Source organism: Quercus lobata, chromosome 5, assembly GCF_001633185.2.
Source record: "Quercus lobata isolate SW786 chromosome 5, ValleyOak3.0 Primary Assembly, whole genome shotgun sequence".
NCBI lineage: Eukaryota > Viridiplantae > Streptophyta > Magnoliopsida > Fagales > Fagaceae > Quercus > Quercus lobata.
This window is the reverse complement of record NC_044908.1, coordinates 60,208,002-60,224,791: the sequence shown is the minus strand read 5'-3', so window position 1 is coordinate 60,224,791 and position 16,790 is coordinate 60,208,002. Positions and strand designations below refer to the sequence as shown.

At 40.4% G+C, this 16,790-nt stretch overlaps 1 long non-coding RNA gene across 1 annotated transcript; it reads left to right on the top strand.

Moving 5' to 3' along the window:
- Window positions 1-11,252: 11,252 nt before the first annotated feature.
- LOC115992993 lies at window positions 11,253-14,259 on the top strand. The gene is made up of 3 exons (XR_004092744.1): window positions 11,253-11,354; window positions 11,461-11,617; window positions 11,732-14,259. It is a non-coding gene; the product is annotated as an uncharacterized LOC115992993 (long non-coding RNA).
- The last annotated feature ends 2,531 nt before the right edge of the window (window positions 14,260-16,790 follow it).

The window sequence follows — 16,790 nt, the reverse complement described above, 5'->3', positions numbered from 1 at the left end:
GCACGTCGATGGCGCAGCGAACCAAAGGGGCTCAGGGTTAGGACTTGTCCTGCTCTCACCTGAAGGGATAACCATAGAGAAGTCATTGAGACTCGGGTTTTCAGCCACGAATAACGAAGCCGAATATGAGGCGCTGTTGGAAGGAATGGGAATGATCCGGAAGTTGGGGGGAAAATCCGTAGACATGTTCTCGGATTCAAGACTTATTGTGGGGCAGATAAATGGGGACATGGAAGCAAAGGACGAAAGAATGCAAGAGTATCTATTTCGGGTTAAGCACCTGCAGACTCAATTTCATCACTTCCACTTGACGCACGTACCCAGAAGTGGGAACACTCATACTGATTCTCTCGCGACGTTGGCTACCTCCTCGGCTCAACCCCTACGTCGAGTCATTCTGGTAGAAGAGGTCCTCCGTCCATCAACAGAAAAGGCCAATGGGATTAGAATACATAACATCAGGGCAGGACCGAGCTGGATAGACCCTATCGTTCTGTACTTAAAGCATGACACCTTGCCAGACGATAAGGTTGAGGCTAGCAAAATCAGGAGAAAGGCTACTCGATTCTGGTTATCGGAAGACTCCAAACTTTACAGACGCTCGTTTTCAGGGCCGTATTTGCTATGTGTGCACCCAGAGGCTGCAGAACTCATCCTGGAAGAGTTACATGAAGGAATTTGCAGAAGTCACATGGGGGGTAGGTCTTTGTCTCACAGAGCCTTAACGCTGGGTTATTGGTGGCTGAGCATGCATAAGGAAGCCCTGGATTATGTGAAGAAGTGCGACCAATGCCAAAGATTCGCTCCGAGCATACACCAGCCTGGTGGAGAGCTAAACCCAATGTCCAGTCCCTGGCCATTCGCACAATGGGGCCTAGATATACTTGGTCCATTCCCCAAGGCAACAGGGAATAGAACATTTCTTCTCGTCGGCACCGACTACTTCACCAAATGGGTGGAGGCTGAGGCGCTGGCAAACATTAGGGACGTCGATGTCAAGAAGTTTATCTGGAAAAATATAGTCACCAAGTTTGGCACCCCGCACACCCTGGTGTCGGACAACGGGCTCTAGTTCGATAGCAAAGCCTTCAGAAGGTACTGCAGTGAGCTGGGAATTGTTAACCGGTATTCCACGCCAGCTTACCCCCAGAATAATGGCCAAGCAGAAGCCGTCAACAAGACCATAATGAACGGACTGAAAAAGAGACTAGATGACGCAAAAGGAAGATGGGTAGAGGAGTTAGCCCATGTCTTATGGACATACCACACCACGCCTCGTAGGTCCACAGGGGAAACCCCTTTTTCAATGACCTATGGGGCCGAGGCTGTCATTCCACTGGAGGTGAACTTCCCAACCCAGAGGACCACCACCTTTTGTCCCGCTACCAATGACAAACTTCTAGAAAAGAGCTTGGACCTCATCGACGAAAGAAGGGAAGGCGCGATGGTCCACCTAGCTAACTATCAGCAGAAGCTCAAGTAAGGTTACGACACCAAGGTGAAGTCCAGACCATTGGCGCCTGGAGATCTAGTACTGAGGAAAGTCTTGGGCACTGCGAGGAACCCCGCATGGGGAAAGCTCGGACCAAACTGGGAAGGACCGTACCATATCACTTCCGTAGCTGGCGTAGGAGCCTACTTTTTAGAAGACTTGGATGAACGTGTAGTTCCATGCCCTTGGAATGTAAACAACCTGAAAAGGTACTGTTATTAATGAAAGATGTAATCTTTGGTGCCGTATTGCTGTGCAGTTACTTGATCGAAGTGTTAAACAGAACCCAAGTCTTGCTTGGCTCCTCGGCCACAGACTTGGGGGAAATTAACCGCAAAATGGTTCTCACGAAGTGTTAAACAGAACCCAAGTCCTGCTTGGCTCCTCGGCCACAGACTTGGGGGAAATTAACCGCAAAATGGTTCTCTCGAAGTGTTAAACAGAACCCAAGTCTTGCCTGCCTCCTCGAACCACAGACTTGGGGGAAATTAACCGCGATACTATTCTCGCTAAGTGCTAAACAGAACCCAAGTCCTGCATGGCTCCCTGGACCACAGACTTGGGGGAAATTAACAATTAAGCTATTCTAGCCAAGTGTTAAACAGAACCCAAATCCTGCCTGGCTCCTCGGCCACAGACTTGGGGGAAATTAACCGCAAAATGGTTCTCACGAAGTGTTAAACAGAACCCAAGTCCTGCTTGGCTCCTCGGACCACAGACTTGAGGGAAATTAACCGCGATATTATTCTCGCTAAGTGTTAAACAGAACCCAAGCCCTGCATGGCTCCCTGGACCACAGACTTGTTCGAAATTAACAATTAAGCTATTCTAGCCAAGTGTTAAATAGAACCCAAGTCCGGCCTGGCTCCTCGGACCACAGACTTGGGGGAAATTAACCGCAAAATGGTTCTCACGAAGTGTTAAACAGAACCCAAGTCCTGCCTGGCTCCTCGGACCACAGACTTGGGGGAAATTAACCGTGATACCATTCTCACCAAGTGTTAAACAGAACCCAAGTCCTGCATGGCTCCTCGGCCACAGAATTGGGGGAAATTAACCACAAGGCAGTTCTCCCCAAGTGTTAAATAGGGCCCAAATCCTGTCTGGCTCTTCGGACCAGGGACTTTGAGAAAATAAGGTTCGCAGCCAGTGCGCCTAATTATTAACTATCGTTCTATTCACGTATTCATTCACTTACGCCCGGTTATCAACAGTTAGTGATGAAATAGACATCCATACATGATGAAAACAAAAAAAAGAAGAAGACAATAATATTTGAAAGAAAATAACCTTTATCATTAAAGTCCAAAAGCAGTTCTGTTTACAAACACTGGCGAGGCAAAACAAAACAAAATATAAAAGATGAGACAAATAAATCCTACACTAATCTCCTAAGAGCCCTGAGCAGGAGTGGGCTGACCATCAGCTGCTTGGGTCCCCGAGGCAACCTCCTTGGCCTGTGCGATGATCTCGTTGATGGAAAGGCTATCCTCGGGTGGCTTGTCCTGTGCGGCCTGCTCATTGCCCCCAGCCTTGAGAATAAAGGAGTCTGTTGGAAGAGGCTCTTTGGAGGCATCCTCATTAGGAATTTCCCGTACATCCTCTGGGAAGAAGATGTTCTCAGCCTTCCTGAGATCAGAATCCGTTGGGACAGCTGCCCGATCCAGGGCTACACCCCAGGACGTGGTGATGTATTCCCTGCAGACAATGGCTACCTCCTCGGCTAGCCTAGCCTCGGTATCACGAACTCCACGCTCATATGAGGCCGCCACAGCCTTCTCAGCAGCTTCCCTGGCCAAGCGGGCCTCCTCCTTGGTCCTTGCAAGCTCAGCCTTGAGCGTGGAGACCGCCTGCTGCTCCGCCGTAAGTTTCTCCTCAGATTGGCGGAGCTTTATGCGCAGTTCATCAGCTTGCTTTTCGGCATTCTTAAGGCCGGCCTCCGCGCTCGCATGAGCCTTCTTCACCTCCTTTATTTCTTTATCCTGATGATCAAAATCCTGTTTGAGATCACCAGCAGCCTTCTCGGCGGCATAGCGGGACTGAGCCTCCCTATGCAAGTCCTCGCGAGCCTTCTTGGCCCATTCCTCCGCAACAAAAATCTGTTGAGTGACCTGCGCTCGGAAGTAAATAAAAACCCTATTAAAACATAACGATAATAGGGTGCGCAATATAGGGACGAGATAGAAGATTCCACTTACCATGGCCATGTCCCTCTTCAATGACATGAAAAGTTCTGGCTGGCGAGTCTTTCTGAGCCCCTCCATATCACAAGGCAAGAGAAGAGGTTGCTGCAGGGCCTCGGCCAAGTATGATGCCTGCTCTCGTTGGGATTCCCATAGGGTCGCATACCAAGGGATCGGGGCACCGTCCAATTCGATCCGCGGCGACCATGTTCGTTGTTCCTTACGAGTGGCTGCCTCGTCTCGGGTATCAGTGGACCTAGTCCTTTTATCTCAGGGCTCTTTCGTTTCCTTGCCCTTCTTCTGAGGCCTGGCCTTCTCACGGCCAATCTCTCCCTCTTCCGTTTCTTCTACCTGCCTTTTTCGCCTTAAGTTAGGCATAGGTTGCAGCGCCGCGTCCAACGAGGGGGGAGGGAGAGGAGGAGCGGGAGCCTTAGTGGCAGCTTGTTCCTTCGAGACATCCTTAGAGGACTGCCCCTTGCTCCTGTTGGATAGAAGGCCCCTGAGGCCTGTCCTTGGCTTCAAGTCCATTCCTTCTTCTTCAATTTCGTCGTTGGTGTCAACTTGTGCAATGACTAGACCAGTATCAGGAGCCGCTGAAGCACGGTCTAGATCGGCGTCGGAGTCCGAGAGCTCTACTACCTTGGCCGACACCTCTCCTTCCTCGGGAAAATGGAACTGGTCTATTTGTTCTTCCAAGGATGAATGCGAAGAACTAGCCTCCTCTTCCGGGATAACCACTGGGGGAAAGGCACGTTGGGGAGGCAGCTGAATAGGAGGTAAGTCTGTTGAAGCAAGAAACCCCGGTATGGATACGTCAATACGTGCCAATCTTGGACTGCCAGCCCTAATAGCTTGGCCGAGGTCTACCAAGGATCGAGTGAGAGGAGCGTAGTCCAAAATCAAAGGAGCCGACCGTAATTGTCCTTCCTCGCTCACGAAAATCTCAGATCTCAGGAGGAAATTTAGAGCCGGGACGTTGACCAAGCTCAGCCGAGGGGATGTTCGCTCCTTGTCTGCAAAGGTCGTTAAAGGGTTTGTGTTAGTCTGAGGAGGCATGCAACCAAACCAACAAGTTTAAAATAGAAAGAAAGAAAGAAAAAAGGGAGGAGGGCTCAAAATGAAGGTCCTCCCCACGGAATCTAGTCCTGTGACACCCCACCTGGCGTTCCCGCCCTAGTCGGACAGTGAAGGCCGTCATGCCATGGTCCGGAGACGATCAGATGCTCTTCCTTCAAACCTTTGCTGGACTTGGGAAGGCAAGATATCAACCTCACTTCGTCAGTCCTGGACTTTAGGTAGTATGAGTCGCCGAGCTTATGGCATTCATAGAGATGAACCACGTCGTGCCATGAAAGGCCGAGGTTCATCTGGTTGTTTAAGGCGTCGGCGCACCCCAGGATACGGAACAGGTTAGCGGTACACTGATGAGGGGCCAATCTATGACTACGTAAGTAGTCCTTAATTATTCTCCCCATTGGAATCGTCATTCCTCCTTCCACGAAGGCTATCATTGGAATTGCGACCTCCCCTGTTCTCCTCTTGAGCAAAATTTCCTCTTGGTGGCAATACTCTAGGCCTACCTCTGGAGGAATACGATACTTCGTCCTGAAGCCCGCCATAGCGAACGGAGAGTCTACCATTTTTTCAAGCCTACCCATTCCCCCTAATCCTAGACAACACGAAGAGAGTTTGCCTAAAGAAGAGTAACAAAGAAGGAGAAGGTAAAATGCGCGCACTTACGAATAAGGAACTCGTTGGAATCTTCAAGGGAATGGCGGCGAGGGTAAGAGCGTGCTGAAGGAGAAGGCGCTGAGACGTTCTAAATACTGGAGTGTTCGTCAAAAGTAAGGAACGGACGCCTTTAAAAACCTTATATACTCAGAGGCAGTTGGACAGACATGCTCCCGCCTAGAGCAAATGAAATAATGTCCACCGTTGATCTGATCTCCAGCCATTGGATTGAAAGAGCGTAAGGCTCTAAAAGCTGCAATTAATCCCCCCGGGTCATTAAATGCCTGCAGCATTAATGAGGCATGTGAGGGCACGCCCCCGCACGGGTGAAGCAGGGATCCACAGCGAACTATCCAGTGGGTATCAAAATCCCGCCTTTCCTCCTCGGATCAAGAAGAAAGAGTCGGAATTTTGAGGGGCTATTGTGGGGGTAAAGTTCATCAGTCAACAATGGGCCTTGGCACCTATGCGGGGCCCAGCCATAACAGGAAGTGAGGACATGGCCAGAGGACTTCCAACCCAATCCTGTTGGGCCGGGCCTGTTTAAGAGGCGTCCAAGGAGGAGTGTCTCCTCGGACGCATCAAATGGGAGTCCAACACGCACCCTTCACATAGTGGGAAATCGTCCCAAATCGAAGGGAAATGCTGGACGCTCAGGGGGGCAACCACAACTGCCGCATTAAATGCAAGGGAGCTACTTTTCCAGCCGCATTAATGTGGAGAGGACAGGAATACAGTATTATCTTGGCCAGTGCAACTCACAGAAAAGGGGGAGGGTGTCCTATGGGACAGGCACTCAAGTAGAGACCCAGATGATCAACAAGTGTAGGGCCATTATCATACGAAGGATGCTATATAAGAGAAGAAAACCCCCCATGATCAAGGGATCGGAAGCTGGAGAGCAAAAAGTAAGGAAAAGAGAGAGAAAAAGAGAGAAGTTCTGTAAGAGAAGCCTAAATTGTTATTCCATGAACTGTTATCCCAGGAGGCTTAATAAAACGTTCCCACGTTTAAATGGTTGCATGGCTTACTAACAATTATGTGCACTCTGTCTTGACCTAGTTCTTCGACCCACTCTCTACAAATTCATTGTTGAGGGTCTTTTGGGCCAGAATCGCCTGCTCACTGGGCCTGGGCCCCAAAATCTGCCCTTACATGTATATATAAAAAAAATACAAAAAATTATAATAAATATAGTGTATAATAAATTATTCATGAGGTGAATATATTCCAAATTTATAATTTACTAGGTACATCTATACTACTATTTAAGAGGTTTCTCCTGTTTGGATTCCTCATTTTTTATGTCTAAAATACCCTCATCATACTCACTTACAAGTTTTTAACTACCGGGGATAAATATGTAAATTAAAACTCTTACACTTTAAGACCCACAAACTCACGTATGCTTTGCAGTTTCTATCTCACTCTCTATCTCTTATTCTTCTTTAGATTGAAGACATTTAATTTAGCTCTACATCCTCCTTTCTTTTTCTTTAGATTAAAGACATTTACTGTCAAAGACTCCAACAAATTTTCAGGTTCAATCTTTTGCAAGTTCTTCTTTGTTTTCTTTTCTTTTGTTTATGATTGACTTTCTTTGAGTTCTATTTTTTTTTTCTTTTTTATGTGTATCATGTTAACTCTTTTTTTTTTGAAATGTAATTTTGAAATGAATGGTTCCTTCATATAATCTACCACTGTACTTCTTAATGAATTGTAATTTCATGTTATAGGTATTGTGATCCAAAAACAGGACTGTTTTATGCTATAAAATAAGCATTCAAAATCATTTGTGAACAGTTAAATAGTATGGCTTCCCTTCTTTAATTTAAGACCATGTTACTCACATTTGTCTTCAATTCAGTTTAGGAGAAGGTTGGGCCGGGTTTGCCCCTTTATTCAAAATTCAAAAAAGCCCAACCCAGCCCGAAAATATAAACCCAGCACTTATTTAAAGTTCCAACGGCTCTTTTTTTATTTTTTTTTTCTTTTTCCCTGCAATTACTTTGCTTCTCTTGTTTGGTTGCTGAGAAAAACCTTTCTATTTTTTCTCTGCAACCAAACAGAGTTATGGCTATCTTCTGCCCTTCAAATTGATTTCGCTTTTGCTTCAGATTCAATTAATTTACTCTTTCTATCTGGTTCTCAAAACTTAGGGTTTCCTTCTATATTTCACTCTCCCTTCAAATTCATTAACTATTAACAAATGTTCATACTCTGTTTGTTTATGTGTTTATATTTGGTGTATTGTTTACAGTTGAGATTGTAGAGGCATAGGCATGGAATTGAAGAGGTCAAAGGCGTACTTGAAGTCATTGCATCCATTGGCAAATTTTGGTGTAATGCTTTCGTATCGAAATTTCAATTCCTTGTTGATGCATTTCTCCGAATTTTAAAGCAAATTAAGAATTACAATAAACTATGCTTTTTTTTTTTCTCTTGAAAACTTCATTGCAGCAAATAAAAGCACTTTTTTGTTTGGAGAATTTTAGCACTGGTGCTTGCCAATTGTTTTGTGAATTAGCTAATATAGCTTCATGTTTCTTTGTGCATAGGGAATTTATGAATTATAAGAATTCTTGTGTTAGTGTCGTGAGGGGTATTCGGTTGAATTCTTTTGGGTAATGTTGTTGTTGATGCTGGTATTGGTGTTGGTGGGTCCGTGTTCTGCGCCATCCCTGACGTGCTTCATAGCTAAACTCCATGATGGTTGGAGGCTTGAGAAGGTGAATTCCATGAGAGAGAAGCAAAAGATGGGCCAGCAGGTCCCATTAAGTGGTACAGTACAGAACTAAAGATTTGAAGGGATGGGGTTATGATTGTGTTTTTTATCACCTTTTGGAACCCATGGAAGAAGATTGGAGTTTGAATTGCGGTTTGCATTGATTATTTTTTATTTTTATTTTTTTTAATTGCATTAAACGGGGTTTGTATAGGTTAAGGTTATGCCTTTGGTTGAGTTTCATGTGATGGTGGCTGAGACATAACTACTGGCTTTGGTTCTTGCTCAGGATTGAGTAGAAGTGCTAGTAGGCTGAGAGGTTTATTGAATTGTAATTTATAGGTTGTGATAACTGATAAGTGTGATCTGTAACGTGTTAAAAATTGACTGCTTTATCTCTCTCCTCCGTTAGTAAATACTAAAAAAATAATGGGAATTGTGAAGTGCCCAACTGGGTACTCTTTAAATTGAGCTGAGTGGTCATAGACTAGTAGTGTGTATATATATATCTAGATATGCTGCTAATGTTGTTCAGGAACACAGATGGGATGATTTAAGTCCACCTTTCCTTCATGTAAACCAAGATTACTCTTATGTTAATGGAAAAATCTGATTTCCATTATTAAAAGAAAAGACTAGTATATATAGGATAATCTTGGCTACAAATAGGGCTCCATTAAAACTGGCTCTGTTACCTCTGTATAAACTTGGTTACAAATAGGGCTCCATTAACTTATAGTGCTTCTCCCACTCAACTTCGAACTATCGTGATTAGGGTGGAACGAAAAGCATAGAACACAGAACAGAAACTTTAATACAACAAATTCATTCCTTTCAGTTTTTTGGGCTTTTTTAATTTAAAATTGAATAAATAAATAATGGAATGAAAAATTTGAAAGAAGTCTCGAGGAAAACATAAGTAAGGTCTGGTAGATCTGTGGACAAAACCCTCATATCTTTTTTTCTAATAGTTCATAGATTCCATATTTATTTAGATGTTGTATAGATAGTTTACAAATCATGTAAGAAAGATATAATCCACTCTAAACAAATGTGGACATCTTCTATGTTTTCTTTATGGAAATCCAGAATTTATATGTCAAGAGCTATATAGTGTTTATCATTTGATTTTCTTTTTCTGAGCTTTGGATAGGATTTGATATGGGTTTCTTAATTTTCTTTCTATTAACCTCTTATAATTCTATTGTAGATTTTTCTGAACTTCCTTTTGGAAGTTGCTTGCGTTTGTTTCTCTCTCTCTCTTGGTAAAATATAATATGATTTTTTAGAGTAGAGCTGCAATTACTCCCTTTCTTTGATTATTAATTTGTCCCTTCAAATGATGAACATACCAATACTTTAGGCTCTTTACAGTTTCTGCTGATTCTCCACCCATATGCATAGCACCTGTAATCTAGAAAAGAGTAGCCTTTTTTATTGTAGCTTATTGTGTCAATTGTTATAACAAGTTTGCAGTTTATTGTAGAAGTTTATCATCGTCCTTGCATTCTCTTTTCCCACTTTTCTTTTATGGGGCCAGATGAATTACTATTGGCTCCACTTATGGTTGGTGAAGGTTCACAATGACCAGGTCTATTTGAGTTGTCTTTTTGGCAAAGAAATTCTTACACTCTCATCGGGACAACTTCCAACAATTTTTAAAATATTTTTTATTTTAAGTGAGGAGATAGGTTGTAATAGACATGAATTAGTTTAAATGTTTGCAGACATCGAGCAGAAATTTAAAGATAGGCATTTATGGGAGATTTCACGACTTTAGGTATGGAAGTCAATCAGATGATCTACCTCCACCTGATCATCCTAACACTGTCTCATACTAACAATGAAATGATATATAAGGTAATGAGAGACTGATATAGCAGCCTTTTGGGCATTCATTACCATGTTAGATTTTCTTTTATTCCCCCATTTTCTCTCTCACGATCTTAATTTGCCTTGCACTATTTGGTTCTATAATGACATTTTGCTCATAATGTCTTAGCATGTTTATATCCTAAAAAAATCTCATCCATCTTGCCAAGACAACTAAAGAGCTGGCAAAAGGATTAAGGTCCCTGAGAAAGATTTTTACTTGCTATTCTCTAAAAGTTGTCATGGCCTACTTTTTTTAACCTGGCCACTCTCATTACACCATCTTTACTAATTTTCATTTGAACTCCTTCATTTTTTATCTATGTGTGTATGTGTGTGTGGGTGGATGGTAGGTTTTCGAGCCCACCAAGAAAGATGATGAGGATTTGGTAGTTGGTTCCTGATGAGTTTGGGTAGGTCTCTTCTTTTTAATTTTTAATTTTTTTTAATGCTCCTTCTTTATATTTTGCAGATTTTATCTTCTAGGTCTCAGATATACCATACTTACTATGACTGCGATTAGAATTCTGCTTGCAACGGAGCATTTGTAGTTTTCTTAATTCCTTTTATCAAATGTCTACTTTTTTTTTTATCAACATACACCATTGGGCGTGCACACATTATTTCAAAAAAAGAAAAAAAAAGAAAGACATGTTTGAGTTGTCTCTTTCTTCTGTTAGACAGATTAATGGAAGTAAATCAAAATATATAAAATCTATTTGCACAAGGGCAGTGTAATGCAGTAGAGACGTAAAAGGAAACCAACATGATAGATATAGTTTGGTTATGTTAGTTTTAAGAATGTAATTTTTTCTTGCTATGTATAGTGTTTGGGTTCTGAAAGTTTACCCACTAATGTGGGCTGCTCTAGCAACACATGCAAAGTTGTGGTGTGCTATCATAAATTTCTACCGTTAATATAAAAAAAATAATGGAGGACTCGAATTCATGGTTCTTCTTTTTATATATAAATAGATTATATCTTTAACATGTTATTGATAAATCCAAATCCAATTCACAACAGTCCTTGTACTACTGCAGATGCATTCTCCACTGTTAAACACATACAAACATTAGGTAATTGCATGCTTTTGGGGCTTTGGCATTGTAACTACAAAAAACATTATTGACCTATTGGTTGAATGACAGTAAGAACATAAACACCATCTTAATTTTATGAAATTTTGTCCTTTTTACTTTATGTATAGGCTTTGTGGATTGATGATCTCATAAATTATTCCTAATGGTTACTTACAGAAAGTTTGCTGTCAATTAGTTATGTATTTAGAAGCAGGTAAGGTTAAGATATAAATCACAATATTGGAGGAAACAGTCCACCAGATGAAGAGAGGTATGTAATAAGTTGTTATTGAAATTATGCTGTTGAAGCAACAACATATAACTTCTTGTTATATGCCTGGTGGAAACTAACCAGGATGATCTTCTCAAACAACCAGATATAGTAAAATGTGAACTTGCTTTGGAAGGAGCAGTATCTCGAGAATTCCTTAATCATGTAGCTATGATTATGGAAGTTACAAGCAGGACGAAATCCACTGAGGTGTTCAGATCATTTTGCTGCTAACAGTAGACATGGTTGTTCAATTTGCAAAGGTTTCTTTTGGAGGAAGACTCCTACAAAGTTCTATATCATGTTGAATGCATGTATTATTTTTAGATTTATAGTATTTGAAGTTGTTAATATCTGTAACTTCATTTGATTTGCAGATTTGGTAAGCTTATGGTGGATGGGGTGATGTCTTCTGACCAGGGATCCATTGTGGAATGTATTATTCATTTTTATAGAAGGCTTTACTTTGAAAATGAGGTTCATCGCCCTGTTCTAGATGATGTGGAGTTTGGAAGAATTTCTGAGGAAGATGCTTTTTGGTTGGAAAGAACTTTTGAAGAGGACGAAGTGTTTGGGGTGGTTAGTGGATTCAATGGTGATAAGTCACTAGGTCCAGATGGTTTCTCCATGGTTTTTTTTCAATCTTGCTGGAGCATTCTAAAATCAGATATTATGGCCGTCCTTCATAATTTCCATGAGCAAGCTGTGTTTGAAATGAGTCTTAATGTTTCTTTCCTTGCCCTCATTTGCAAGAAATCTGATGCTATGGAAGTGAAGGATTTTCGTCCTATCAGTTTGGTGGGAGGGATGTATAAGATTATATTTGAGGTTTTGGCCAATTGTTTGCGAAAGGTGGTGCATAGTCTTATCTCAGATTCTCAAAATGCCTTTGTTAAAGGTAGGCGGATTTTGAATTCTGTTTTAATTGCTTCTGAATGTATAGATAGTAGGATGAAGAAGGGGTGCCAGGGGTTATTTGCAATTTGGATGTTGAGAAAGCTTTATGTATTTGCTTAAGTGGTGTGGCTTTTCAGAAAAATGGAGAAGGTGGATTATGTGGTGTATATCAACTGTCAAATTTTCTATTCTTATCAATGGTACTCCGATTGATTTTTTTGGAAGCACTAGGAGTGTTCGTCAGGGGGACCCATTATCTTCGCTCCTTTTTGATATTGTCATGGAGGGTTTGAGTCGTATGTTGGATGCAGCTGCTATGTTGGGACAGTTTTCGGGCTTCTCAGTAGGTAATTCAGCTGGTACTTTGCTAACAGTGTCCCATCTCTTATTTGCAGATGATACACTTATTTTTTGTGATACTAACTAACATCATTTAGCTGCTTTGCGTGGGATTTTGGCCAGATTTGAAGTGGTATCAGGGTTAAAAATTAACTTGTTGAAGTCAAAATTGGTACCAATTGGTAACGTGTGCCTAATACGGAGGAATTAGTAGAGATTTTGGGTTGTCTGCAGTCTTCACTTCTTTTGAAATATTTGGGTCTTCCATTGGGTGCTGCCCATAAAGAGGAGACAATTTGGAACCTTGTTTTGGAGAAGATGGAGCAGCGTCTAGCTGGGTGGAAGAGGTTGTATTTATCTAAGGAGGGCAAAGTAACTTTTATTAAGAGTACTCTGTCTAGTTTACCTACTTATTTCCTTTCTCTCCTTCCTATTCTAGTAAAGGTGGCTAATCGTATGAAGAAAATATAGAGAGACTTTCTTTGGAGTGGTATTGATGCTTCTAAGGTTCCTTTGGTGGAATGGGCTAAGGTTTGTATGCCGGTGCAGAATGGTGGTTTAGGGATTCGACGGTTGAGAAGATTTAATTCTGTTTTGTTAGGCAAATAGTTGTGGAGATATGGAATGGAGAGAGATGCCCTTTGGAGGAAGGTCATTGAGGCTAAATATGGGGATGAAGGGGGTGATTGGTGTACCAAACTGGTGTTAGGGACCTATGGTGTTAGAGTGTGGAAGTCCATTAGAAGTGGTTGGTTGGACTTTTCTAAATTTCTTTGGTTTGATGTGGGTGATGGTACTAGGATAAAGTTTTGGGAGGATGTATGGTGTAGGGATTGTTCTCTTAAGGAAGCATTTCTAGAATTGTATGGTATTAGTTGGGCAAGAGAGTTTTTTTTGTCAGAGGTGATGTGTTTCTCTAATGGGAGGCTTCATTGGGACATTCAGTTCCGTCGTCCACCACAAGATTGCGAGTCAGAATCATTTGGTCTTTTTTGGGTTGTGCTTTATTCCACGAATGTGCGGGGTGTTGGTGATGACAAACTTTGCTAAAAGCCAGCAATGAGGAGAGGTTTTGAGGTTCGAGTCTTCTATCACTCTTTACCTCCTTCTTCTGTCATTGATTTTCCTTGGAAAATGGTGTGGCAATCAAAGGTTCCTCCTAGAGTAGCGTTCTTTTCTTGGACTGTTGCCTTAGGTAAGATCTTAGGTACGGATAATCTTTGGAAGAGGCATATTGCAGTGTTAGAGTGGTGCTTTATGTGTAAAAGGTGTGGGAATTGGTGGATCATCTTCTTCTTCATTGTCCTATAGCATATGAGTTGTGGTCTATTGTTTTTTGTTTGTTTGGTATACATTGGGTTATGCCGTATAAAGTTAGTGAGGTGTTAGCTTCTTGGCAGGGGAAGTTTGGTAGACATTGAAATATAGGTTTATGGAGGTTTGTACCACATTGTTTGTTTTGGTGCTTATGGTGGGAGCAGAATGCTAGATGCTTTGAGGATTGTGAACGGTCTATTCTGGACATTAAGTTTTTCTTTTTCCATACTCTCCTTAAGTGGAGTTTAGTTTTGCCTTCCTATTCTTGTTTTTCTCTCCCTAATCTTATAGATCGTTGTAATCTGGGTTTTTTTAACACCATAGGTCCCTAATGCAAGATATACGTTATATAGTGTGCCACTGTAGTACACTTCCAGTGTACTTGGTTTTTTTTAATAAAATTTCTTAAGTTACTTATCAAAAAAAAAAAAAAGTTTCCTCCAAATTCTGTTAAGAACTTAAGATGAAGCAGGCCATTCTGTACTCAACCTTGGGATTCTTCTCCAGAGATTCTCAAGAAATTTTTTAAGGTGCAGAGTTTGCAAAATTTATTATCATACTGAATTTTTTAAATTAGTCTTCTACCAAGATATATCATACGCAAAACATGCTGCATACTGTCTTTCTGTTGCATTGGCTTTTATAATGCATGTGCTTGAAGTTCTTATTCATGAATAATTTTACCTAGCAAATGCAAGATATACATTATCTGCTATCCCTAATGATTTTAAGACTTAGATATGGTTATTGACTATTTTGTAGACTTACAAGGACTAGTTTCCCTGCTATATGCTGAAATAATTCAGTGACTCCCTACCTCTTATTTGATCTTTTGATTAGCATGTCCATTGGAATATAATGCTGACAGTATGCTTCTATATATATAAGCTTTTGTTAATTATTATTCTAATTTAGAAATCTGTCATGTTTATGTCTTAAAATTAAGATTGTTTAATTTTTAGAGCCCGTTTGGATAAGCCTTTTTGTGGAACCGCTATCGGTAAAGTTTTTTTCTTGTCCCTTTTTTATTATGTGTTAAATGTGATTTAGGTTTGGGTATTGTGGGTGGATTGGTTTTGATATTTCAGAATTTTGTTTTTCTTTTCATTTGTGGTTGAGATTTTCTACTTCACTCCCCGTAGAATTTTGACTACCCAATTGAACTTTTTCATTGAATTTGCTTCTTGGTTGACGTTTTTTTTGCTTTGAATGATGTTGGATTAATTTGGATGAACTACTTTTTTCTTTCAAGTTAATTGTGATAAGTGGCCAAGTATTATTCCTTAATATTGCTTTGTTCAAGCATGAATTATTTTGCCTTCCTGATTTGGTGTTGTCATTTGAATAAAAGCTATGTGTAAACCTTGACATTGTGTTGGGTTCTGATACCAATCTAAGATATAACATGTTAATTTTATAGCATTACCTGCACTGTTAACTAACAGGGAAAAAAAAAGACAAAAGTTATGATAGTTAACTTTGGACTTTGTTTTAACTTCTCTTCCAAATTATTTTCTTATGGTGATTTTTATATTCTATTTGAGTTCATAACAGTAGGAACTTGACACATGCACGTTTACTTGGTTGTGAGGCATAGATTCCGTTTCATTGAAACAGTAAAATGTTGGGAGATATTTTCTAATACAAATATGATACATGATGGTGGGGTCGTTGCGGTTGAGCTTTCTAGAGTGTTTGCAGGTGCTTCACAGCTTATTATCATTGGTGCAGTTGAGACTAGTGGAAATGACAAAGATTCTCATTATTTATACATATGTCCACTTGCTTTTGCCTTAGCTCACATAGTAAGCAAAAACATTTCTTGTCATATACATATTTGTCATTAGCATAGATATTTTGTGCTATTTTGATGATCAGTTCTTGGAAACTATTTCAAAATTGGGTTGCCTTGCAACCGTATCTTCTAATCTGTGCTGCTCTTTTATTTATAGTGGCGTTCAAATTACCTATTTATTTGCCCAATTATTTTTTCTCCATCTTCTATGACATTATTCTATCTGCCTTTTTTTTTTTTTTTTTTTCCAATTTATTTATAAATGTGCAGGGTTAGAACTTAGAAGGGAGACCTTACAAATTTGAAATAACAGGGCATGGACTTATTCAATCTATATTGCCACTGTGAAAATTGTATGTTCAATCTCTGAAGGAAGCTAGAAGCTTTAGTGGTTTATTTACCATCTGAGCTATGCGGTTAGCATAATAAGCTATGACAGGTTTTATCTGCATTTTCTATTTCCTTTTTTTTTTTGGGATTTTTTTACTAGTTAATTGGTATGTTTTTCTCTATCTTTACAGTTCCATACTCACTTAGCATATAGTAACATTTATTTCCAGAGTTTTCTTCTTTGACTCTAAAACTGTACAACAAATTGACTCCCTTAATCTGTAGAATGGGCTTTGTTGGACTTTCTTGTTCTAGATGATTTTGGTGCCTTTGTGGTACCAAGTAAGAGAGAATTTATTTTAAACTAGACAAATCATATTTTTCAAAGAAATCATGTCAATACATTCCTTTTCTTTTTCTTTCTTTTTCTCAGATATTCAACCCTCAACTCTATAAAGTGAAATTATTGGGCTATGCTGATATGAAATTATCTCTTGATATATATTATTTTTACACCCATGTAGACTGTAGTCATTGTCTTCGTATGAATTGATTGTTTAGAAACTTTTTGAGTACTAATGACACATGATGCGTCTTGAACTTGAAAGAAAATCAAAGCCAATCTACCCATGTTTTAATTTATACATGTGCTGCATTAGAACGAAACTCCTTAAAGGCATGGACCTACCAAGCTACACTGCTATGTGTTAATAGTCTGTTCAATTTTTGAAGGAAGCCAGAAGCTCTAGTAGTTGATT